Genomic DNA, 21,915 nt, shown 5'->3' with positions numbered 1-21,915 from the left:
GTAATTAATCGTATATAGGGCCATTATGCCTCCATAATTATGGCAGTGCTTTGGTCATGGTTAAAAAAATTAATTGAAATTACTTCATGATAAAATAAAATATAACATTTTCAAATCAAAATGTTATTAATACGTTCAATATGAATACATTTAAAATATAATAGAAAATAATACAATTTTTTTTGTATGCATATATTTTGGAAAGTATCAACAAACTTTGACATTATGATAAACTGAAGGTGATTCATTATTTTTAATAATGAAATTTAAGTTAAAATCTTGTTCAATTCTCTACAGAGGTTCAAAAAGTTTGGGTATGAAGAATTGAAATATATTCAGCACTTCAAATAAAAAAACATTTTTGCAAAAATATCAATATTCTACATATTTATTAAAAAAAGAATAACGTCATTGAGTACCTAGAGATTTCAAAGAGTTTAATATACTCAAGCGATATTTAGATTAGCAAGCAAAATTTCTTGTTCGATTATCACATGAATACAATTAAAATGCATTAGTATTATTAGTTTAAAAAATATTGCTCATCTCTATTTTACGACCTCTGATTTTCTTAGGAAAAACAGTTTTCACCTGTTATATACTATCTTATCTCGTTGTCCTAAAATTGGTTCAAAGATGTGTTCTAGAATTTATGGGTTCGAAAACCGTAACGGTTGGAAAATAATCATCGTAGCAAATGAATCCTATAAACCACATATCGTGAGCAAATAATAAATTTTATAATCTAACATAAAATTTCGTATTAGAAATGCATATGAACATTAATATTGACTTTCATCTCAAGTATTTATAATCAACTTTTTATATGCAATTGCTCACAAGTCGTCGATGGTCATTACTTGTAATCGAACAAATATGATATATCATCTGATATTTTCACGATAATTACAAATCTTCAAATACGACGAAACAAATGTCAATCAAATTTTTAATTGAACAAAAGATATTGCTTTAATGAAATTGTGGCATTAGTGTAATGACTTGATTACAAAACACATTTCATCTCGGCTTCGGTGACCGACTCTTGGAAATTTCACTTCGTGAACTAGATACAGTTTGAGATGATAAATAATTGTTGTTATAAGTGGGAAAGATAGATGATAATGAGATAAATTACTCTATTATAACAATAAACGAAAAATGTACATGACATCTAATTTTCACTCCATAACATCAAATCAATTAATGGCGCAGTAAATTATATTTAGAAGTTCGTTTGGATAGATCTATATTTAAAAACTTTTAAATTGAAAGAAAATGTAATTAATTGACAATAGCAATAAGAAACTATATAATAAAATAATTTTCTAAAATTGATTTCCATGGAATGACAGTAGAGTTCATTTAAACGTTCTGGATGTTTTCCTTAATTAACTATTTTCTCCATGATATATTGTCAGACTTTTTCATTAAAAAGAGATTAAATAGAAAGAAAGGGCGGTAGTTGCTTATTTATTTTTATTATTATTTAATTACTTAATCTACTAATTTTAACTGCTTAAAATAATTTCTATCAAAATACGTTAAATAATAGTTGATATTCGAATCTGACAAAAAGAGATGTGACAAAACAAGCGAGAATTGCTAAACCTAAAGCCTTATTTGCTTTTTATTACTTAATTTGTTACATATTTTATATAAAATTTACTTTATACAGAGTTCAATGCCAAGAGTATTTTAACAATAAAAATCAGAACAAATATCATATATAAATAAAGATGACTGGGACTTATTTCTGCAAAATTGCATGCCAAATATATCTTCAAGACTGGTATATTTTATAACAATTTTGTTTTTGCATTTTCGTGTGTAAAGTTCTTCTATTCTCGTCTATTAATAAAAGAAGATCGAAGTCGAAATAATTAACAAAATTAAGAATGTATTTATAATTACCATTAGTCATACATTTATAATTGTATACGGCTGGTGGTCGCATTTTTTAAGCGTTTAACTTAATTAAACATTCATGTCCTACTGTGTTTTATTCTCTGCTCTACTTACATTGCAACAATATTTAACTATAAATTCTCTTTTAACCTTAATCTAATAAAAATAATTAGCATAGAAAAATAAAAAGTCGATAGAAGTAAATATCACTGATTTTTTGCGATATTAGAAACGAAAGAATTCTTATGTTATATAACGCAGTTTATGAAAAAAGCACAGGCTCTTAATCTATCTTCAAAATTCTTAATAATTGGCACAATAGCTCCCTGGTTGCCAATCTGTGGGGCGCGCTCTTTTAGGGTGGCGCAAGCACGCAAGGCTTTTGCAAGAGGGGCATACTGCTGTTTCCAAAATACTATTCCCAAAAATAAACCAACAATGTTGAAAGGAATAAATAATTCATTTTCATGTATATTCTCACATAAAAATCAAGAATAATTTGTCGCTCGATATTTAAATTATAGTATCAGTTGAGTATACATATATAAAATCAGACTGCTAAAAAAATTGAAGGAAAAGGTTGAAAACGTCTTGATTAGCTGTTGAAACTTGTAGTAAACTGATTTTGTATTATAGTTTTCTACTAAGCCCGCCGTGGTTCCTAACATGGACTAGCGCAAACTAGTCCTGGGTTCGATCCCAATCCAAACCAGCTGTATATCAAGCAGTATGGTATAAAATATCAACTTGATTTCAAATATGATCTCAAGTGGAAAATCGTATTTTGTGGTCAATGCTGCAACACATACGCCAACAGTATTAGATATACTTATGTAATATATATAGTCTACACATACAAAAAGAAATTTGTGGGCTGCTGAGTTGCCCTCTCGATGAAAAATACTGGGTCACAATGTACCATAGCAAAAATAGTTCATAGAACACGCAATACTGATCGCTGCTAAAAAAAAATCTATAGATTATTTCAGTTGGTTGCAAATTTTTTTATATGTGTTTTGTTAATTTCATATACTTGATCCATAGACCTTATACATATATTATAAGGCATATGACTTGAACACAACATAATTGGCATATAAAATTTGCTTTCACATGAAATCCTATCCTCAACGTTCGCACTAAAACCGAATTTTCTATTATTTTATGTGCCTTTAGCCATCAAGTCAAATGAAATATCCAAATAAGAAAAGCAATCGATTTCTATCCGCTTGTCTTATATTATTATTGGCAAATTCCAATTTGCAGCTCGAGATTTTTTATGATTGCATTATTGCGGTATTGCGAGCGTCCGCGTCTCCGGTACAGTTCTGATGCGCCATTTTCCGCTGATCGTGTTTTATAGGTGTTGCACATATCGGTTACACTGCCCAGGTGATAAAACATTACACTTTAATAAGAAAAACAAGATAATGGAAGAAAAAAATGTGGTATTGAACCTATTCTTCAATTAGGTAATGCTGCTCATCCTTACTAACTACTAAGACTCCTAGCACAACTTCCTCCAAACGAAGTGACTGATCACAATCAGTATTCAATTTATAGGCATTACATAAGACATTGTATGTTGTATTATCAAGGATATATGACATGAAATAGCAATGGATAATGATGTAGAGAATACACAACCATTGGGTTGTCTTCTAACAGATCAGGTTAAGGAGACACTAGGTTAAACTACCTTACTATAGGTCATAGATTACATGAGAATAGTTTGGTTACTGATCATAAAATAAAAGAAAAATCCATACCAACTGTCTAAATCCACGATCATGGTTATTGAACCTTGATACCTTTATCGTAGCAGAAAACAAATCATTTTGAGTTAAAGGCGAAACTAACAACACACATTGGCGATAAACGAGCTAATGTTTAAATAATTGCTAAATTGTTGTTCTGGAATAGCGTGATAATTTTTTATAAACATGTTTTATTTGTTGTTATTTCGTTTAAGTCAAGTGAAAATATACTCTTTTCAGTGATAGAAATCAATATTGTGAAAAGCGATACTAGATATATATTTGTGACAAATAATATGTAAATCTTCTCAGGGATCTTCTATTCTCAGTGATTCTATAAAAGTATTAATGGTGAGAGATTTTTGATCTTGTGATCTCTCAGTATCGACATAAAAAACAAATTTTGTATAGAGGATTATTATAGTATCCTTCTTACAATATTCATTTACATATTCATTCAAATTATTTTTTAGTATGATGATACACTTATATGACGAATGAATGCTGTTTTCGTCCTGTTCCTTTTTTGGTATAATGAAATATTACCCATAAAAATATTTACTGGGAAAGGCAGACAGCACATTAATAAAACCTTGGTAATAGTCAATTTAGGTAAAAAAATATTTTTTTTGATAGTTCTTTAATTTGATTTAGGCATTTGAACTACCAACAGTCTCATATCTTGAAATGTCTCATATCTTGTAAAGATCTAGGTTTCTCAAAACTCGGGTCTAGAAAAAGCCCAAGTCCAAATAGTCCAAGATTCCGGAAAATCTGAGTGCCATAAATCTCAGTAAAAAATTTCTGTGCAAAAAGCTACAGTCTAAAAAATCTTAGTATGATAAACTTCAGTACCAACAGTTTTACTACCAATAGTTCTGGCACAAAGAGTTCCAGTGCCAGTACCACCAGTACCAAAACTGCCAGTATCAAAACTGCCAGTACCAGAACTGCCAGTACCAGAACTGCCAGTACCAAAAACTGCCAGTACCAAAAACTGCCAGTACCAAAAACTGCCAGTACCAAAAACTGCCAGTACCAAAAACTGCCAGTACCAAAAACTGCCAGTACCAAAAACTGCCAGTAGCAAAAACTGCCAGTAGCAAAAACTGCCAGTACCAGAACTGTCAATACCAGAACTGTCAATACCAGAACTGTCAAAACCAGAACTGTCAATATCAAAACTGTCAATACCAAAACTGTCAGTACCTAAACTGTCAATACCAAAACCCAAACCCAAGAGTGTTTTTGTTTCTCCCAAAGGTTTTAGTTTCTGCCAATTACAGAAAATGAATTAATCCCATAATGATTTAACGCAAGATTTATTTCATTAGTTCTAATGTGTAATTTATAAGTGAAATTTTATACAAAATTCATTTACAGAAGAGTGGTCAATAAGCACGTTCGGCTCGACGCTCATGAACTGCGGGTCTCGTTAATCTAGACAGGTGTTAAATCATTGTGCAGGTGGAAATGCAGGGCAACGGGGTAAAATAGGTCACACCACTAGATCCTATCATTTTAACGTACGACTAGAATAAACTATTATGCATGCCGATTCAAATGATATTGCGGATAGAAACTCTACATCATTCAAAAAATTATGTAGGATTGAAGTCCAAAGTATACATAGGGTGCAGCAAAGGGAATGAATAATAAATATTTTATGAGGTAAATGTCATAATTTGTAAAAGTATTGTTAAAGAGACAAAAATCGACCAATTTTTTGGTTTTAGTATTAACTTGTTCTTGGTATATATTCAAAACAATAAGTAAATCAATGAAAAATTGAATGTGAATGCTGGGAATTAATTCACTGTGTTGTGTGTATTCAGAAATAAATCGTATTCGAGTATATAAATAAGTACCTAATCAAAATACAATGTGGAGAAAAACAATATATTGGCGTGTATTATGTTAGAGTACGTCAATTTATTCACAAGGAGTACGATAACAACCGGCGAGTCGAGATAAAGCTGAATAATAATAAAATACGAAGCATTGGCTCTGTGCAAAATGTCATGAACAGTTCCAACTGTTTTGTTGCGACCATTATTCTATAGAGCACAAATAATAAAATAAATACAACGCGAAATGATTTGTAATCTTGTAAGCGAATAACATTAATCCAAGTCATTCGTACATATGGTGATTGCTTTTGGTGATTTGATGGGAATTCTTGTTGGTTACTTGTCAACGACTTACTGATCTCTGGGATACTGAGAAAAACATAGTACATATTTAAATTAATTTAAAAGCATAATATTGTCCAACAATATATCAAAGAACAGTTGACTCGAACCTTCACAATCTACAATTTATCGAGTTGTAAATTCAAAACTGGAGATTCGTTTGAGCAACGTGTTTTGTACTTAATTGGTTTATAGCACACTTAGGTAGTTTATTAAGAGATTCTATTAAATATAGAAATTGCATTAACTTTAATACTTGTTCAAACTACAATCAATAATAAGTAATGGCGGCAAAATACATACTAATTCCGGAATTAGCGAGTGGAAAGGGTTAAAAGTTTCAAGCAAGCCAGCTATGGTGTAATAGTGCGCTATCAATTTCTAGTTCCGGGTGCTATTCCAACCACGGGCAGCTTGGTGTCAAGCAGAATAATATCATGTTCTCACTTAAGATCATAGATCTCAAGTGTGATCTCTACGTGAAAACAGCCTTTCGAGGGCATTGCTGCATAACAATATAAAGTCAATTGAGTGTAGTCATCATATGTCACAACTAGAAGATGACAATTACTAGGTTGCCTTTCAACAAGTCATAAAATAAGATATAGCAACAATTGCTGAATGTCCTTATAATACAGACAGATCCAAGTAGATAATTCACACAAAAAAATGCAATTGCCAGCAACAATTAGCTTAATATCATTAAAAAAAAGAGCAATTTAAGGTAAAAACAAAAATTAGATAACAATGTGAATGATTTATAGTTGGTCACATTATTTCTCTTGGGTTCTAAATGATTTAAGACCAAGTAAGAAACCACAAATTTCCCATCGAATGACAGATCTTCAAATCGCTATAAAGCTTTTATTTTATGCCATAAACAACCGGAACGTAAAGATTCCATTTCTTTTACAATCAAGCAAGATAACAACGATATAAATTTCTAGAATTGTGACAACATTCAAAACTTTCGCAAAAGTTAAATCAAATCAAGAATAACACGTCGAATCGTGTATTGTGAATTGTGATTTGTGACCCGCACGGCGGAAACATCATAACATTGACCTCAACTCAAAAATTCGCACGGAAGACAGATTTTTGAAGACAATGGAATGGAATCTTGTTTTATTATAGTCGAATCTAAAGTGCCCGCATAATTTTTCTATATATTAAAATCCGGGATGTATGTGCTATGTTAATTGCTATTTAAGAAGGTTTCCGTTGGTAAAAATATCCTGGTACATCTGAACAGAATAAACTAGTGTAAAAACAAACGGTCGCATATTCTTTAGTATTCACTATAATATGTCTATTTTGTGAAGATATTTTTTAATTCTAAAAAATAAAGATGCTTTGATATATTGCACTTATTTTTTTTTCCTGATGTTATGCCCTTCAAGATTGTATATAAATAAGTTGTATAATAAACCATCCACATCAGAAAAATTAACGAAATTGTACGCATTTAAATCTCTATTCCTTGATGTAATTTTACCTATATATTTTACCTTTATTATTAATATTTCTTATAAACAAAAGTAGAAAGCGTTGTGCATAACCAATATGACGATTGGCCAAAATCTAGAAATGATATTCAAATATTTTAATTTGTTTTCTGTTGCTAAGTTGTTATATTCAGAATACGGATTTCTCTAAATTTCCCAGAGTAGAGAGATGCATTTATATTGGAAAATGTCCTAATTTAGTGAAGTAGGGCTAATAAGCATATATTACATGTATTATTGATGATAACTTTTGAAAGAGTGGAGTGTGACATTAATTTTCTTTGTGAGGATTTAATATCAACACAATCTCCCAATATTATTATTATTTTTCAACTATTTAGATGTTTCACTAAGAATGTTTTGATGTATAACAAAATCATCTAATAATTGACAGTGATTTTGAGATTAACAATGATTAATGTAGGATAAACTTTATTAAATTGGCGGATTTTTTTGGTCAGCACTTTTATAATTTCATTTTTTTTTGTAAATTCTATGACCATCTACTATATTACTAGATTTTGGCAACGGATTGTGATCAAATATTTGTTTCAGATTTTGAATAAAGATTATTTGATCAAACACTATTTTACTAGATTTTGGACATGGATTTGTTTATATTCAACTAATTTGACTTTTAATCAAGTGCTTCTTTTTGTGATTCTGGAAAAAGTTCTGTGATCAAATAGTTTTTTAAATATTGAATAGATATTTCTAGATCAGATACTCCTTTATTAGATTTTGTACAGGAATTTTATAATCATTCATATTTCAAAAAAGGACAAATACAATAAATACTGTGCTCTCCACTTGGGTCTGTGAGATTGGGTGATATCCGAGGTGATACAAGTTTTTTCGTCCGAAGTTTACCATTTTTGCAAAATGATAAAAATCAAAATATGGGATCAAAATAGACTGGACATCGAGTTGAAACAAATGACAGAGATGTGTCATAATACTCATTTTTGTAAACATTTTTTTTTTTCAATTTTTATTGGCCTCCTTTTACAGCATTTTTAGCCACCTACATATTCATATTATATTTCATCATATTTTATATAATTCTTACATATATATTTCTTATACATTCATCATACATATCTATCTCTATCTCTTCTTATATCCTAATTTTCCATTAAATTTTCTTTCTACTGATATTCAACTCTTCTTTTTGTTTCTCTTGTTTCTTAATTTTTTCTCAATATGTTCTCATCTTCTAAACTAAACTCCTGTTTTTCTTCTTACTTCTAATACATTTTTTTTCTTGTGTTCTACCTATTAACAATTCTCAACCTAATTTTAATGTTTTTATATTTAATTCTGGTATTGCTGGAGATTCGAACCAAATTACTCCAGCGTGTGAGTCGAAAACGCTACTGAGTGGGCTATTCCCGCCACAAACAAATATTTTATAATACATTTTTTTATAAAGATGGGAATTTTAATTACAAATTAGATCATTTCCAAAAACAGTATGTTTTTTTAAGGATATAGTTGAATTTCCAAATCATTGCAAAGTTCTGAATCGACCAGGAGAGACTCGGCTATTATATAGAGTTTGCAGCGAATGGCACAATAGCCACATTTGCTCTCGTCTCGCAACAATGATAACGTTTAACAATAACAATAGCCTTGTTTTTTATTTGTAGATAACCCTTGTTTGTGTGTGTGTGTGGTCGCGAAGATCATGCCCGAGTATCCGCGATGTGTTCTTTTATTATGTACACATGCTAATTTAATTGTATAGTGTAATAATAACGGAAGTAAGTAATCTTTTCACGTTTCCTAGACTATATTTCTGTTCAAATATTAATTAGTGGTGCATGGCATCGTGCCTTAAGGCATATTGCTGGAAATTCCTGTACCGAAAACTAAATTTAAAAACAGAACTTTGAAATTTTTTCGAAACTGAAAAAGTTAGATTTTTGAGAAATTTTGAAATTTTTGATAAAAATTTACTTTTTGAAAAATTTGACTTTTTAAAAAATATGATTTTTTCTGTATTTTGATTTAAAAGTTGAACATTTTTTTAAAAGCAATCGCGCTGCATAGCTGATTTGGAGTCGAAATATCAAAGCGCATAAGCGCTGCCTAAGCGTCTAACGTGTAAACATTGGTACGGAACCTATATAATTTTTTTTTCAATTTAACTACAATCTGTCACACTCAGGACATTCAGTAATTATTTTGACTGTTTTATTATATGGATCTTGAATGGATGGCAACCCAGTAGTTGTCCAGTCCAGTTATGACTAATTATCTCTACTCGAAGTGAACCCATATAAATGTACACAAAAATTGTACTCATTATGCTAATCTTTATAAAATATTTGATAATACGATGTACATAAGTCTAATGGCCATTTTTGACCGCCAAATGGCATTACTTTTTACTTCTTTCATTGAATCTCCAAAGACGATAGACCTGCCTTCACAAAAATTTCACCAATTGTTTATTTTGTCAATATAAGTAAAACGTTTTTGAATTATTTAAATCAGACGCTCCGTTATCTCAAAAACTAAAATACCATTTTTGGCACTTTTTGCCCTGTATTTCCGAAACGTCTAGACCTGCCTTTGTCAAAAACTAGTCAGCACGTCTCTCCTTATCAGAAGGAATCGAAAGTTTATTGAATATATTCATATTCATATATTCATATGTTGATCCGGTTTGCGAAATCGTCTACGAAAATTTGTATCCGCACACACGCACACTAACGCATGCATACATACATACACATATACCATTTTTTCTAAAAGTTCAGAAACTTCTAAAACGTAAAGATATATAAAAAAATTATTTTCGATTTTTTTTCGATTACTATAACTTACTCTACGGGAAGTTAATAAATAAACTAGTTGTAAGTGGCATTTTCTCTTAAGACAAGTTGCATCAACTTCCTGAGATGTGTAAATAATCGGCTTAACCAATAAGAGATGAATATATTACGCTTACAGGAAAGTTCAGTACATTTGTGGAATAAAACAAAAACTAATCTTATTTTTCCTTTTGCCAGTTAACTTTATTGAACTATATAATTGTCATTATTGTTAATTATCAATTTATATATCTCATTTTTGAAAAATGTTCATCTTTAGATGCGGAAAATTGAACTAGTGCCTCTTTGAAACCTGCTTCATTTTTTAATTTTTTGCCTGTCATCAATTTTTGTAACTATAACAACAATGATGAGATAATCAGCATTTGTATGTCATCCACTTTTTATTGACAATTATCATCCGGTTAAGAAAAGACTCGATTTTGTTCCGAATTTTTCTGACTTTTTCGTATGACATGCATCTTGAATACTTCAACCCAATCTTATTTTCCCAATTTAGTCCAGTCATTTAGGCTTAAATTAGGTAAGGATCTCGGAATTCAAGATACCCAACTGTAAGTCTCGTAAATACTGTATATTGGCACCCTAAAAGTTGTCTCAAAACCTACATATGGTACGTACTCCCCACCATATGTAGGTTTTGAGACAACTTTTAGAGTGTCAATATACAGTATTTGCAGACTTACAGCTGGGTATCTCGAATTCCGAGGTGAGCTTACTATAATGACTGGACTAATATGGTCAATAATAGTTTATTGAGCTGAAATTAGGTCTTTAGGCGAACTCCAAAGTTGTCAGAAAAAGATCTTGCTCCGAAGTTGAAATCACCTGTTTCAAATTTTTCGTACTATCTTTTGCATATCATATCATATCAGAAACTACTTTCACCAAACATTTTCAATAAATTTCTACATGCTTCTGTAGCAATTCTACAATTTTTTTTTCAAATTTGCAAATAAGTAACGGTGTATTTTTCAGGACCAATATTAATAAACCTTGATGATAGAAATACATTAGTTATATTTAATTGACCCTTTCCAAATTGATTATCGCATCTATTATTTCTGGTTTTGCTTACCTTTAACAGCTCATTAAATATTTCTTTACACGTTTCAGGTTCATCAACAGACCTCTCAATGTGTTTATTTTGTTTGTGTAAATACCATTAAAATCCGTTAGATTAAACTTTCATAATTTTGCCCCTCGTGCAAACACTGCTATTAAAAATACAGTAATGTACACCTAGAGTAATTATACAAGGTAAGGTGTAAGTGCTGCTACGAAGCAATATTCGTTAATTTCGAGAGGAAATTGATTGTTTTAATGACCAACTGGCAAACAAAAGCAAAATAGATCGAGTAAAATTTTTATGTTTTTTGTTAGAATATAATCCAATGATTGTCCTGTTTTAATTATAATAATATTTGAACAAATTGCAGTAATGAGCTTTTTGACTTGGAAACATATTCTGAAATTTTTCAGAGATATGTTTTAGCCAATGTGACCATAAGTCCAAGAGATTACCAACTTGCCTCCAGATTTACCTGGAAGCAGTATTTTGACTCAAGTGCAAATAAAAATAGATAAAATCCATATCATATACAACAGATAATATTGGCCTTTTTATTGTAATATTCACGCCTTCGTATAAAGAATACAATATTACGAAAGTTGGTAAAAGTAATTAATTAAAAAACTTCCGATACATGAAATGAGGTTTTGTTTTACTCCTATGTCATTTATACTCGTGTATGTTTGTATAAATGCGTGTGTGTAATTATTTACATATTAGGCTATATAAATTGAAATAGAAAAAATGTTGACTGTCCTAAACACACGCCTACTGCCTGTGAACAAATATGAGAATCTCTTTTTACGCACACGAAAATCTATTACACATTCACTTTGTTGGCGGCATCTATGGTGGCACATTAAATAACAATTAGGAATATGTTTTATGTAGTGACACAAATAAAAAAAATCGTTACGACATTTAGACGAACAATGTAAAAGCTCGAGATCAGACATGGAATAATGAATTTAATCATATTGCGGATTAAATTGAATTGAATATTTGTGCTTCTCTCACTGTATTTATTAATGTTGCTCTTTAAATTTCATTATAGATAAGTATATCCAAAACAAACTTTTCCACTGATGTGTTTTAGCCAAGGTGACCATATGTCCCAAATTTCCATCTTACATCCAGATTCATCTAGAAACATCCAAAAATCAGGTGTTTTCGTGAAGAATTTTGAAAAGGTTCTTACTTTCAAATATATTATTAGAAATATATTGCACGTTACGAAAAAGAAAATTGGCTATTGTAAAAATAACTGAATAGCATCCGAAAATGGTCCTTGACTTTAATATTTATAGTCATGAACTACTAATCACAGAAATGGCAGATTAAGCAGAATTTTTTTTCTTTTTAATAAAATAAAACATTTTTAATTTAATAAAAAAGTTTTGTACAAGTGACTTGTATTACAAATAGAAAAAAGTACCCATCTTAGATCGTGATTCACTGTCAAATGTAGTTAAAAAAATAAAAAGTTTTGTTGTTTCTATTTCCTGTTCTAACTATCAAAAAAATTATGCATAAGCTTGATATTTACGAAACTACATTCATTTATCAAAATATAGTAAATATTAATTTATTTTCGCTATAAACAACTTCTTACAATTTTACCTTTTATAATTAATTGATATAAAAATGAAGTATTCTACAGAAATCTTTCGCCAATTTTTCCAGAAGGAATTTTTCCCATTCCAGTTAGCTTCAGCATTTTAGTATGATTTTTTGTTTGACCAGTATTTATATCTTCTTGTTTATATGTTTCATCTTTGACAAGGTTCTGTTTTTTTTTCTTTTTTGTAATTTTCCAAATAATATCTTATTTTCTCTGTTATAAACATATATAGGATTTTTAGGTTTGGCATGAGTACAAAATTCTGCAGATTTCAAATCAACTTTTACTGACATAATCCTTCTAGATAATGGTATAGGCATAGGTAAAGGTAATCATAAAGTCCTATTATTTTCTTCTAATAGTAATATTAATAATGATAAATGGTAGTCTGCCTGAAGCCAGGTCCATGGTATGAGAGCACCACTAATAATATGAAGAAATTTTGAACGACAAATATTTATATATAGTCCATCTCAACATATTATTCAATATTAAAAACAGATATTTATTCTTTTGATACTTCCGAAAATTGTGCATAAACGTATATTCACAGGAAGATTATTTACTTCTATTAAACAAAAAGAAAATTTTAAGGGCACATCTCTATAGTGAGATGATTTCCATATATTGATGAAGTGAAAATGATTTTCATATATTAATAGTTAATAATTAATTAAATAAAGTTACAAGTGTTACATTATTAAATTACTCAAAACAAGGCTCAATCAGTGAACACAACTTTGCCATTTCAAACTTGTTGTAAATTATTGTAAATAGCAGAAAAGTGAAAAAAAATTCGTCCACGTTTTAGCTCACAATCCTGAATCGATCTTAACAATTCAAAAACTGTTCGAAAGATATTGGTTAGGAATCGACCTAATTAGTTTTCGGTAAAGATTCGCTGGTATAATTTCTTGTAATGAACTGTTGAAATTTTTTTTGACGACTTTTATGAATTTTTTTTTACGATAGATACCTTGGTCTTATAGATAATACTAATAGTCCAGTCATTATAGTAAGTTTACCTCGGAATTATTATTTTTTTCAAAATTTGACAAATTTTTGAAATTAAACGACTTGTCGTAAGGTCGTAATATTTTATGGTTCAGTCATTTAAGCTTAAATTAGGTAAGAATCTCGGAATTCGAGATACCCAGCTGTAAGTCTGTAAATACTTGTATATTGACATTGACACCCTAAAGTTGTCTCAAAACGTACATATGGTATTGACACATCCTACCATTTTTAGGTTTTGAGACAAATTTAGGGTATCAATATACAAGTATTTACAGACTTACAGCTGGGTATCTCAAATTCCGAGATTCTTATCTAATTTAAGCCTAAGTGACTGGACTATAAAATAAAAAGACCTTACGACAAGTCGTTTAATTTCAAAAATTCGTCAAATTTTGAAAAAATTAATAATGTTAATATATACTCTTGGCCATTATTTGAATTATAATACGTAATTGTCAAGTGTAGGCATATAAATAAACTCATATCCAATTCTGTAGAGTCGAGATCTACCAAGATTATCAGTACCAATATTGTTATTAGCTCTCCGTCTATTAACGAAGGGATTAATTATAAATACATAATGGTTTCTTTGCCTTTTCATTTGTGGATTGCGTCGGTTTTATTGCTATATAAACAAAAATAAACGGTAAATCTACGAGAGATGAAAGTGATAAGTACATTTCCAACCTACGAAGCATTACCCGTATTAGTACTGATTGATTTGCATGTTTTCTTTTTATATTCAAGCCTTCATAATAAATAATGATGTACGTTATATAAGGAATAAATTTATCACGCCGATGATTTTCCTTCTTTCCTGCTGCGGAATGGAAAACATAAAAATTAATTATAATAATAACTTTTTACTAGTGGGAATTTTTATGGGCAAATTGATGAAATAAAGTAGATTGATTCTAGGAAATAGCTACAATCAAGAACATGAATTGTAGGAATATTTATATGGAATATTACTGCAATTATTTTATAAAAATATACATCTTACAATGTAGGATTTATGGAAGCTTTCTTGCTAATATGTAGAATGAAAACCTGCACATTAGAGAAAAGTAAACATAAAATAATAAGTAATTATTAAAAGCTAGAAAATATTGCAAATTTCTGAATTTTTAGTTTTATATAAAGGTGTATTATTATTTTAATCAGGAAATATGATTTATTATGATTAAACTAAGCCATTTGCTACGATCTGAATATGTTTAGAAAATCTATGTACAACCTTTACACAGGTATTGTAATTTCATATTGTCTACGAGAGCGTCAAATTATAGTAATTTGTTTATTGCTCATGCAATATAATTTTGTTTATAATAGGTAAAGATAAATTGAAGATCGACCTGCGGAGAGAAATTACAAATATTGGATTCTACAAGGAAATACTCAAGTACTCAAAATAAACTTATAAGGATTTCTTGAGACCCCCCCTCCCCCTTGGTGTTATGTAATGATATTTAAAATTACCCCTCTCTCCTACACAAAATCACGTGTATTTTTAGTACCTAGAAAAAATCGTGAAGGTTTTGAATTTTTCCAAAAAATTTAAGATTTTTTTTTAAATTGTGGTAAAAAATTAAATACAAGTGATATCTTACTAGACCGCCCCTCCCCAACGTAATATTTTGTGATTTTTTGTCAAACCACCCTCGCCCTTTAAGGCTCACGTGATTAATACACGCCTCCTAAGACCATTACGCTTAATACGATTTCTCGCATGATACGACACAGTACGCTGGTCTCATTGAGTCATATTCCCTTTCCGTATAATACGTTTTTGTGTGTTTTTTGTCTTGTCTTTGAGAAATCGTCTTAACGGGGTTTTACTGCATATAAATTTTAGAGTATATTTTAGAATAGTCATAAAAATAATAATCCAATTGAAATTATTTGTTTTCTGTAGAATAAATTTGATTTTTAATAGACAAACAAATTATTCATAAGTATTCACAACTGATGCAATATGAAATTTTGAACGTGTTTCCGATCACCAAATGTTCTTTATGGATATATGAATATCAGGATTAATTTATTAAGTCACATGTTCGGTGACTTAATAAATTAAACAAAGAAAAATATTTGTAGATATATAAAGTAGATATATAATAACTCAATGGAACAGCATGAAAAACGTGTGTTTTGTCAATTTTTTGGGGGTGAAAATTGTAGAAAGTTATTTAGCGTAGATAGAGTAGTAGAATAGCAAAATATTCAAAAATCGTGGCACCAATTTTTCACGAAACACGTTTATTTTGGCGTAGTGTAGCACTGAAAATTTGGATTTGGAAAAAAACACTTGTACATGCTTATAACTGAAAAAATATGTAAATGATTTTAAAAATATAGATTTTTGTGTGATTGGTGAGTATTTGAATCAATAAAAAATTTACAGAGGTGTTACCCCTATACTAAACTGTAGTATACTTGTTACTGTAATGAATTTTACCCAGACGACTCCTGCATACTAATTTATTTTCATAAAATTCACATACTCGTACTTTTATTATATTTCTGACTGGTAATGCTCATATCATTTTCTACTTAACTCCAATAACATATTACTTAATTTCTCAGCGGGGCCATAAAGAACGAATCAAATTATGCTCTGTGCGGCGCCGTACGCGATTATAAAAAAAATTATAGTAAAAAAAAGTTAAACCTCAAACGTGCGCTCGTGTACCTATAATAGTTTTAATAGCATAATGCATATTACACGTAGAGAGAGAACACACAAAAGGTTGTTCAACTTCTTTTGCGCATGCTAAGCCGACGTTCGCGATTCTACTCTAATTGTGAAATATATAATGTACTTGCTTAGAACAGGAGCCTAATACACCAGACGATTAGAAGGAGTCACTTTAGGAATAGATTCACATTTCTCAAATCCAACAGACCTATTCATACGAGAGTTCTTGAGCTCAATCTAAATTTTTGACGTAATACATTTCTCTCAAAAACGTTAGTATCTATGTATGCAATTGAATATCAAATATGCACAAAAATGAAGGCATACAAAAATAAATAACAAATTTAAGGCCACTTGCTCCATTAAGTTGAGCAAGGTAAGGTAATCATGCGTCCCGGTATAGCCAGGACTGTGTCTCAGTTTTCCACCTTGTGTCCCGAGTTTTTCTGAAAGCAATATTTGTCCCTGATTTAGATCTTTTGTCCCGGTTTGTCCCGGGTTTTGGAAAAGTATAGGTTTGAATTGAATGTTTGCAATTACTTGATAATAAAACTACAACTACCCATCAAATATCTGAACATGATATATATTATGTTACAAGACATCCTTATGCTTATATGAATCGATACTTTATGAATGAGAAAATGCCGAATACATTACTTTGGACTTTTATTTACAATTTCATGAAAATTAACAAAAATTATAAAAACAAACAAACAAGTGCTATTTATTTGAAGTTAGTTATTAAGAATATGAAAAAGAATTTTATACAAGCCTCAAAAGTGAAAAATCAAACAGACCTATTCATGCGAGTGTTCTTGAGATCCACCTAAATTTTTGACCTGATAAATTTCTCTCAGAAACGTTAGTATTTATGTATGCACTGCAGTTAAATATTAAATTAAATATACACAAAAATGAAAGCATACAAAAATAAATAGCAAACGGGCAATTTCCTTAACTAAGTTGATTAGTAACCAGTGGTAAGGTGCCATACGTCCCGGTTTGGCCAGGACTGTCTTGGTTTTCACCTTGTGTCCCGGGTTTTTCTAAAAGCCTATTTCTATTTGTCCCGAATTTAGATCTTCTGTCCCGGATTGTCCCGGAATTTGGAAAAGTATAGGTTTGAATTGAATTTTTGCAATTACTTCATAATAAAATTACAACTTCCCATCAAATATCTGAACATGATATATATTATGTTACAAGACATCCTTATGCTTATATGAATCGGAATACATTACTAAATTTGGACTTTTATTTACAATTTCATGAAAATTAACAAAAATTATGAAAACAAATAAACAAGTGCTAATTTTTTATGTTAATTATGAAGAACATTAAATAGAATTTTTATACAAGCCTCAAAAGTGAAAGAAACATATAGATTAAAAAATATAAATATTGTAATATTGTATATTCGATTAATAGATATTTAAAAATTTGAAAACTAAAAAATTGAATCCTAAATCCTAAAGCCTTTTTTTGTTTTAAATCCTAAATCCATTATAATCATAAGTCTATATCTTTGAAATTATCGATCCAACATTTATTTTATATGGAATTTTTGATTTTTGCTCTCAAATAAGGCGATATCACTTTCTATATTGAAAAAATTAAAACAATCATTTTAAAATACCCAAAAATATTTTTTATATATTATTATCTAATTTTCATTCGAAATGCTAATAGACCAGAATGAAACTGAAAAAAGATTTTAAACGTTATTAATCAAATTTAGTAGTCTGTATTAAACAATCTTTTCTAATGCTATAAATAAAAAAAAAAATTTTTACCGATCCGTATTGTTTTATGGGTTTCTATTAGTTTTCTATAAAAAAGTTATAGAAAACGCAGTTTTCCCAAAATTTTCTTTAAACAACTTTAAATTTTTTTATATTATATGAAAAAACATAATGAAGAAAATCGGTATTTACTTTAGTTTCATTTAATTTTTTTTAACAGCAATCAGAAATTAATAGTACTGAGCTTGTTGTGATAACCTTTGGATTATGTGGTTTTAAAGCTCGCAGTTGTTTGTCCATCATTTTTTAATCAATTTATTTTTAGTATAACTCAAATTCTGACGACTGACTTTTTCATTGGATGCAGCAATACCTAGTTAGGAAACATATCTTTATCTAGATTTTCAAGTATAAACCGTTGTCACTACTACTTGAAATCAAGCTGTCGAAGGAGTGTACTGTACCTGAAACTTCTGATTGCAAGATTTTAGCTCCACCCACTAATCGACAAGGGAGCCCCATAATTGAAAAAAGCATGGAAAAATTTTTAAAAATTAAAAAAAAATGTTTTAGGTATAACTTAGCGACAAATGAATGAGTTTTATTCATTCATTTGTTCTCTAAATTACATCTAAAAAACATTTTTAAAATTTTTGAAAATTTTTCCATGCTATTTCCATACAAAACTTTGATTGAATTGCGCTCTATCTAAACGTTAATATTAAGAGCTAAAACTTTCAGAGAATTGTTTTTTATCAATTTGGAACCATTTGAGCCCCTGGGAGCAAGAAAATTCGTAAATGACCATTTTAAGGACCACCCTAATTGACGACTACAGTCATATTTCTGTTAATTTTAATGTTTTGAAAAGAAAAAGCATTTTCAGAAACCAACGTACGTAATAAGTATATTTTGATCACGTGGAAATAATAATTATATTATATTATTACTTCTTTATTACATTTATATTTTCCTTCACAAGGAGGAGAAATATTTCGGATGAATATTTTGTCGATCAACGAGTTGGTTAAAAATCACGGTGTAGAAATTTTTATAGTGCAGTTTTTTTTTTAAGGTGTAGATGTGCAATCCAAGTTCAAAGCAATATTTTTTCAAATGAAAAACCAATCACTGTGTCTCCTGTACCGACAATAAGTCTATTACACCATGAGCGTATAGATTATAGAATATGAAGTATGAAGTAACTCTGTACATCCAGATCCCGACTTCCGATTAGTGTGCCGAGAAGAATCGTGCATCACACCAGTTTGTACTGTATAACTAACAAGTTGAAAGGTACCTTCTATAATACCATCTACCTTCTCCTACTCGACTCTTGTTTTGCCGACGAAGAAGATTCGGTATTTCGATAGAATACTCTTGCATGTTATGTACTCGATTTTGCCTTCTCGAACATAAAGCAATTGAAAAAATCTTTATAGGAAAGATGATGTTATTCAGTTTGTTTGAAATTTCGAATGGAATTATTTAACACATTATGAATCATTTTGTAAACTGTTATGAGAAAATTTAACATTATAGTAGGTGTTTTGTAAAATAAGGCCGAAGTCAAAAAATGATTTGCTAATAAGAAAACAATTTTGGATTATGAGTATTGAATTTATAATATATTCTAGAGTATCTATAATACTAGAATCTAAGATTTATGTAATACTGACTAGAAACTCTTCAAATGACTACTTTTTGTCCAAAAATTGTTCAGTTGAGCCAACTTTTTATATTTAGTTAAGTGTATCTGGAATAGCAAAAACATTATAAATCTGTTTCATGAAATTGCTTTTTGACTTTTGTTTAGCTCACATATGCAATTATTAACTTCCCGTAGGGTAAGTTATAATAATCCAAACAAACGAAAATGAAAATTTTTATATATCTTACGTTTTAGAGGATTTTAAACATTTTGGCATACCTTAAAAAAAATGGATGAGTGTGTGTGTGTGTGTTTGTATGTGCGGATACAATTTTTTGTCGACGATTTCGCGAACACGATTCAACCATGCAATTACTTTAAAAAAAATTCAAAATTTTCAAAAAAAATCAGGATACAAAAAAATCAATTTTTCAAGAAAGTCATTTTTTTTCAAAAATTTCAAAAATTGTCAAAAATATAATTTTTTAATTTATTTTTTGGTACGGGAAGTTCTAGCAATTTGCCTTGAGGTACCACTAGTCCCGCTTTGAAAAGCCTCTTGTCAAGCAACAGTGTCAATGGAAAATATAATTAGCAATATGTTTTCAAATGAAAATAGCCCTTACCTGGTATTGCTGCAATATCCCAGTTAGAAAGGCGACTATGGGGTTGTCTTCTAATAGAGTTAAGTATAAAATTAAACTATGTTTCAGATAGAGTAAGTCCAATCAATGGATTGGCTACTGACAACGTTGTTTTTAGCAATAACCAGTGCTCAGTACAGCTTATAGAACTTATAGTTCTGATTGCTATAAAAATACAAAAAAAAATTAATAAAAACATGCTATTGCTCATGGCAATGTTATAAATTAGTTAGCTAATATTTTCAAAAGCATTGCAGAAAAAATTTCAGTTATAATTTTAAAAAAGTGTATTCTTCTAATGTCCTTAATTGATGGCAAACTTGTACAAGGATAATATATACATCAGCGATAATTAGTGTATAAACAAACGCAATTGCATATTGTATTACATGATTTGCCATTTTTAAGGAAGATAATTTGGTGCCCTATTTGAGCCTAATTGATAGCACACTTGTACGTGCATAATTAGTATACAATCTATTCATCTATTGCATATTGATTTACGTAATTTGCCATTTTGCAAAGGAGATAATTTAAATCCATGATATTGACAATATTCGAAAAAGATGTGACAGAGTGTTGGACACAAATTTTATTAATTATAAGTAGGAAAGACAGTTACACGCGACAGTCTTCTTTGAAGGGAATTATTTTTAGCTGCATGGGTTAACCGCATGAACTGAGTCAGTTTCCGATGTGCCACACATGGGTGTGAAGGCGGACGTTAACCCTTTTTGTCATTTTAACTTTATATATATATATATATATATATATATATATATATATATAGGGCTTCAAAAAAAGCCTAATTAAAGTAGGTGTAAAGAGCCTCATGGAAAGTTCCGTGATCTTCCTGATGAAAATCGAATTAAGCAAACACCATTCTTGGACATTCTTTTTAAACTTCTAAGGCATAGGAGATCTACAGAGACAAAATGATATTTAGCAAGTTTAAGACATTTTTATTTTAATGTGAATTGAAATTGATTTTTAAAGGCACAAATCCTCCACGTGCAATCTTCAAAAGGCACCAAGATTATTGACTTTGCAATTCTTGAAGAAAGTATGATAACGGTATATAACGCATTCCAAATCTATTCCTATTTTAGTATACTGAAATGTTTTGTTCTACCTTATCTGTACCTGCACGCAAGTCTACGATCAGGACGTGCTAGAATTATTTTGTTCAGGAAAAGTCTCTAGGCAACCAGAATTCACAATTTTTATAAATAGAAGAATATTGGAAATAGAGTTTTGCACTTAGG

The 21,915-nt window shown here is 29.8% G+C and overlaps 1 protein-coding gene across 1 annotated transcript in view; it reads right to left on the bottom strand.

Moving 5' to 3' along the window:
• The window catches only part of LOC113377141, a 642,509-nt gene that overhangs the window by 121,797 nt on the left and 498,797 nt on the right, over nucleotides 1-21,915 (bottom strand). The window contains exon 5 of the mRNA XM_026617353.1: nucleotides 20,633-20,815. The gene's annotated coding sequence lies outside the window, so the exon portion shown is untranslated. The remainder of the gene's footprint in view (nucleotides 1-20,632; nucleotides 20,816-21,915) is intronic.

Source organism: Ctenocephalides felis, unplaced genomic scaffold, assembly GCF_003426905.1.
Source record: "Ctenocephalides felis isolate EL2017-DRISC unplaced genomic scaffold, ASM342690v1 CF-g0.4_SCAFFOLD_01886, whole genome shotgun sequence".
NCBI lineage: Eukaryota > Metazoa > Arthropoda > Insecta > Siphonaptera > Pulicidae > Ctenocephalides > Ctenocephalides felis.
Note: the sequence above shows the minus strand (reverse complement) of the source record. Positions and strands in the feature narration are given on the sequence as shown.